This window comes from Crocodylus porosus, unplaced genomic scaffold, assembly GCF_001723895.1.
Source record: "Crocodylus porosus isolate Cpor-Errol unplaced genomic scaffold, CroPor_comp1, whole genome shotgun sequence".
Classification (NCBI taxonomy): domain Eukaryota; kingdom Metazoa; phylum Chordata; order Crocodylia; family Crocodylidae; genus Crocodylus; species Crocodylus porosus.
The window spans coordinates 16,153,909-16,159,782 of NW_017728948.1; the positions used below are offsets into that span (position 1 = coordinate 16,153,909).

Sequence of the window (5,874 nt, forward strand, 5' to 3'; positions counted from 1 at the left end):
GGGTGTTGATCCGAGGACGCAGGCGGACAAAGGACCAGGTCTGCTGCTCCCACCCCGAGGAAGCCGAGTCGAAGGCTACGGCCCCTGCCCAGGCTGCCCACGTTTCCCCACCCCAACAAGCCCAGCCTGCAACTGCGGGAGGCACTACGGGGTGAAGTCTCGCCCCCTCCAGCCGGCCCCGCCCCTTCCGCCCGCAGCCAATACGCGCCCGCCGTAGTGGCGAGGCCTGCGCCCTCCAATGGGCGGCGCGCTTGTTGGGCTGCGGCCTATGGAAGCCGCACCCTGCAGGGGAGGGCCGCCGCGGCGGGGCGGGGGCAGTGGTGGGGAGCGACGCGCACGGCTGGGGACACTGCAGCGGCCCTGCACCAGCACCAGCGCCCAGGTTGCAGCCGCTTTCTCGCCGCCGCGGTGAGCGCTGCGCGGGCGGGTCTTCCCTCAGGCCGGCTCCGGGGGGCCGGGCGAGGGAGGGGGCGGTTTCTAGAACAAGGTCGTCGTTGTGCCCTCGGCGGCGCTGAGGCGAGGAGGAGGGTGGGAAATCTGGGGGGCCGAGGGGGGACCGAGGCTGCGGCGGCAGGGGCGGCCTTGGGCGGCTCGGTGAGTAGTGGCGATGGAGCCGTCTGTTCCTGGGGATTGTTTTGTTTGCCGGCTTCAGGGGATTTCAGACCTAGCTTGGTCTCAAAGTACAAGTGTTTCTACGTGAGAGAAATGTTAGCGTCTTGGCATCCTCCTGTGGCTGAGAAAGGAAGGGCGCATGTGCCCCAAAGCTTGCAAATAAAGCATTTATTTATTTATTTGCAACTGTGTAGTCAGTCTCATAAAAGATATTGCTGCTAGCGCATTGACTGTTGCTCTGTGCTGCATTTGCAAGGTCCTCGCTTGTACAATTGGACCCACATTAAGATCATTTTGTCCATTGCAGTTATAGAAAACACTTATTGGGTTAATTTTGGGTTGGTTGAGCCCTGCCTTTTCCACTGTTGAATGGAGAAATGTCAAATGAAGGAAGATCTGAAAGGTACTTTTTAAACTAGTGATTTTCATCATTTGTTAAGGTTGACAAGGAGATGCTTGTTTTCCTCCCTTGATTTTTGTGCTTTTAGGACTAATTCCTCAGGTGCTCAGCACTAATAGTGATGGGTCTTTTTAAGGTGGAAATTTGTGTCCCCAGATTTTATATCTTTTTCATCATAAAGGTTCCCAAGTGCTTTATTGCTCTACATATAGAGATCTGGATACAAATTCCTCAGTTCACTGAAATGACTGTCTGGGGTAGCAGCTACTGGAGAGCAATTCAGAACATGTAAATGTGTACTGCTGCTTGAAATCACAAGAAGAATGTAGGTAGGCATAACGCGTTTATCCGCACAAGACTTCCTACATGAATTTGTGACTAGCATATTAAGTGTGCTGATGCTTCCATTAGAAGTATTCTTTTTTTTTTTTCCCCCCAAGTTGGCGTAACAAGGGAAATGGCTTTGAGGTCTTCAGGGCAAAGGCTCAAGATTTATTTGTCTTACCTGGAACAAGCTGTGCCTGACAGAACAGCATATGAACAGTTTGAGAGTAATAATGGCAGAGATCGAGAGAGAAGAAAGCTGCCTACTGAATCAACATTGTTTCAACAGCAGCTGGATTTGATTAGGGATTTCTACTTCTGTCCTAATTATCTTATTGGGAGCATTGTCAGGGATCTTGCAGGACATTTTGCAGACACGCCTTGATGTGACAGTAGGATCTGTAATGGGAAATCATAATTCTGTGTTTTTAGGATTATATACAGATTCTGTTGCAGGATTGTGGTCTTGGTTCTTCAGTCAAGAACCAAGTGAATTTTAAGTGATGCTTTGCAAAATAATAAGAGGAGAGAAAACTTGAACGTTTATGCAAGCAAACCTTTCGTACATATGAGATTTGAAAATACTGAATTGGATGAAAAATAGCTCAGCATATTGTTTGCAAGTGTGTACATGACACTTACGAAGTAATAAATTCTTAAAATCCTGAGAGAGTAAGCATTGCATCTTGTAATCATTGCTTTTTTTGAACCAGTGCTTTGTAAAAAGCTTGACATGGTTCTTTGGGTAGATGTGATATCTCTTTAGACAGACTAAATAGTTGGAAAAATTGCACTTTGCCAACCTTCCAAGCATAAACACCCTTCTTCAGGCATAAGGAGAGTCTGTTGGTGTTTGTGTGCACTCCTGGGTAGAACGGCGTATGTTTTTATGACTTAAGGCAATAGTTTTCAACTTGTAGTCTGTGGATCCCTGAGGGTTTGTAAACTATGTCTAAGGAAGAATTACTGTGGTCAGTCAAAAATATGAACTCCCACACTTACAATTCAAAGTGGTTTGTACCTCCCAATTTTTTAGGGGTCTGCAGATGAAAAAAGGTTGAAAGCTGCTGGCTTATGGACTATAATAATTAAGAGTAACTGCGTAATGAGTTGCTTTTAAAGCATGGCCACCTGCTGTTTAGGTTTCAATTCTTCTTTGAGGGACTGAAGGATAAGATCTAGAATTAACAAAAACTAGCTACTTGTCAGGGATAGTTTAATAGTTTCATAGTTTGTAGGGTCGGAAGGGACCTGAGCAGATCATCTAGTACTGCCATGGCAGGAAAGAATACTGGGGTCAAATGACCCCAGCAAGATGTTCATCTAAATGATGCTGTGCTTTACTGAGGTATCACTTTTTAATTTTACAATAAAGGAAAAAGGAGGCTGACTCAAGATCATTCAGTGAGGCAAAAGCAGTATTATAATGCTTGATTTCTTGCCTTCAGTTTTGAATTTATTTTATTATGCCATGCTACATGACAGTTATGGCCTATGTTTATAGAGCTGTAATGATAATTAGTGTTGTAATTAGCATTTCTCTTAGGAACTCTGAAGTGATCAGCATTTTATGCTTGGGTGAGAAGTTGACTGAAAGACTAAGTTGAAGTTCTGATTCTGTGGTATTAAAGATCTTGTCTGATATACACCTGATAGTTCCTTCAGTGTCAAAACTGTGTTAATTGAAATATGTATTTTCTAAAGTGCTGGCATTACCCAGATTATTTGGGTTTGCAATATCAGTGCATACAGTCCAAACAGGTTTTGCAGGGAAATAGGAAAAATATCAACTAGAGTCTCTTGCAGTGTGGTGAACATTTGCTTTCAAATATCCTACCTTTTGATAGGATGTCAACCTGGTTATTTCTTGAAGAGAAGGTTATCTTTGAACTGGAAAGGCTCAATTTCTTTTTTTAAATAGCAAGGTTTCACTCTATTTTTCTAGTGGTTCTAGCCTAAGAAGAGCTAAGGCTGGGTGTGGATTCTAAGTCCTTGTATAGGACTTGTTAGGTTGTTGCATGTAACCAGGGGTGGGGAGGAAGGGATCCAGACAGTTTTATTTTATTTATTTATTTATTTTAAAGTTGTCTCTGCAAACACCCATAGATTGCTAGTAGAACTTGATGGAATGTTCTGGAAAACTTCAGAACTAGGGTCATCTTTTCAAGGGAAATGGAGTATATTAATAAACGTACTAGATACTCAAGTGTATTAGTAAGCATAATGAATTTGTGGGAATTGAATCACTGATGTTGTTCGCTCACCAGTCAAACTGTGATTGGACCTATTTTTTAAGCTTGGCAGTCTAAGTTGGGTTAGTAATTGTATGAATCCTTTAAAATGAAATTAGGTGTCTTGGTAATTACTTCCTAACTCAGCCTTCAGGTATCAGTCAGGATTCCTGGAAACACTACCAAGAAGAGCTTTTTCAGTTGAGCTGTGCAGTTGATGTCTTGAGTACTTGTTGCTACAAATTTTTGAAAGAAGCTACTGGAGAACTTCTTCCAAGAACTTTGGTATTGCTATGTATCAGGTGCCCAGCTGCTCATCTTGGGACAGCCAAAATGAAGTGCAACTGTTCCAAGTGAATTTTAATCATTGCCTGCCAGACAAGCTGAAGACATATACTTTTGAATCCTTGGTTTGTTGATAAATCGGTTCTGGACCTGCAACTGGCAACTTGAACTGTATTCTGGGCAAACATTACTGAATGACGCTAGTAGCTTGCCTGGCAGGCTGCTAAATTCTTCCTCTTGGTTCTGCTCAGCTTGGCTCCTCCTCGGCTGGTCTGTGGAACGGGTTCTGCATGCGTTTTCATTTTTGGCCTCAGATCAGACGTGCTGGGGCATCAAAGGATTTTCAGTGTGGGTTGTGTTCACAGCTTGCTCCTGAGGGAAGGACCTAGTACTAAATAAAAGCAAAAACCTTCAAGTGTGGGTGCAAAACTGGGCTACTTTCTGTGGCCTAGTTTAAAATTCTAGCTTAAGCTGCTATTACCAGATTCTGTCTCTTAAACCACAGATTCGTAGATGCTAGGGTTGGAACGGACCTCAAAGGATCATTGAGTAGGACCCCTTGCCAGGTGCTTGTCACGTCTCCTCTTGAAGACTCCCGAAGTAGGGGAGAGCACCGCCTCCCTTGGAAGCCCATTCCAGATTCTGGCAACCCTAACCGTGAAGACGTTCTTTCTGATGTCCAACCTAAACCTACTCTCCATCTGCTTGTGGCCATTGTTTCTAGTTATTACAAGGGGTGCTCTGGTAAACTCTGAGAAACCCATGTATTCTCTCATAATATAGCTTTTGCTTCAAAGTCTTTCAGTGTAGTTAGTGTACTGCCTTCTGTTTCTGCCACAGAGGTGGTTGTTTCAGTGCCATGGGGATATGATTTTTATTCAAACCATCTGCAAAGAACTTTGGGTATGAAGTATTAATTCAGTATTCTGTAGTTTCCTCTGTATACTTGAGCCAAAGGTTAAACTGAGAGAACATAAACAAACAGTAGTAATTGCAGTTGAGCAGTTACATTTTATAGAGTCCATGGTTCACTTCCTCTCGAGGAGCAGACAGGGCTGAGCATAGTAAGGTTCTCTCCTAATCTTGAATGAATGCATGCATGCATCTATTCAGTTTCCATACATTATTCTAGGCGCTTGTCAGATGCAGTAAGCATTTGGTTTAAAATAGCCTGCATTAAACTAAAACCTCTGTCTTCCATAATGTTGCCAGCCTGACTTAAAGCCATGAGACCTTGGAATACTTGTAACAGTGTACATTTAATTTCTTTGCTTGGATGGAGGCAGGACACCCATTAAGAGTTCTTGTCCTTATATAACATATCACTTTTCTGTCAGAAGGTGGAACCTGATGATAGGCCAGATTTGGCTGTTTGATAACTTTAGCACTGTTGTACAAAGCTGCACCATTTTGAGACTTGATTTAAACCAGCTGGGAGGACAATATTCTAGGCATACTAAGTTAATACTTTAAAAATGTTCTTTCTTTTAACAAAGCTGTATACCACTAATTACCTTTATCCAATCAAAAATCTCTTTTGTTTACACTTTGAGTTTCCAAGGTATGTTTGCTTATAGGGGGTCAAGCATACCAGTGGCAAAGCTGCTTTCTATAGTAACAGATGAAGCGAATTCCTTTAATAGATGTTGGTTGCTCCTGTGGAATAACCAGTGAAAGTCTGAAATGTCACTGAAAAATGCATAAAAGGTGCGGTAGGTTCACATGTGAAATGTGCTCTGCATCCAATGCAACTCCCCTTGCAGCAAAATGAGACTGCATTTTTTTTTTTTTTAACTACCGTCTGTGTCCTGAGGGATCCTGTCACTTTTATTAAATAAAATTCTAAAATGTTGTTGTTCCAGCTAGAACAATGATGTTCAACCTCTGGCCCACACTACCACGTTACCTGGCCCATGGGGCTCCCCATGGGTTTGGAAATATAGGGACAGGGGGACTGTGGCAGCATTAATTGTTGGAGCTTTCAGAGCCAGGCAATTAACACTGCCACTGCTCACCTGCTGT

At 43.3% G+C, this 5,874-nt stretch overlaps 1 protein-coding gene across 8 annotated transcripts in view; it reads left to right on the plus strand.

The window, feature by feature from the left end:
• The first annotated feature begins 301 nt into the window (after positions 1-301).
• Positions 302-5,874, plus strand: part of ADD1 (adducin 1) — a 113,304-nt gene continuing 107,731 nt past the window's right edge. For 2 of the 8 annotated variants that reach the window (XM_019552671.1, XM_019552672.1), the window contains exon 1: positions 304-408. The gene's annotated coding sequence lies outside the window, so the exon portion shown is untranslated. Of the gene's footprint in view, positions 409-5,874 lie in introns of all 8 variants that reach the window. The other 6 variants (XM_019552666.1, XM_019552673.1, XM_019552669.1 and 3 more) reach the window with 4 other exon arrangements.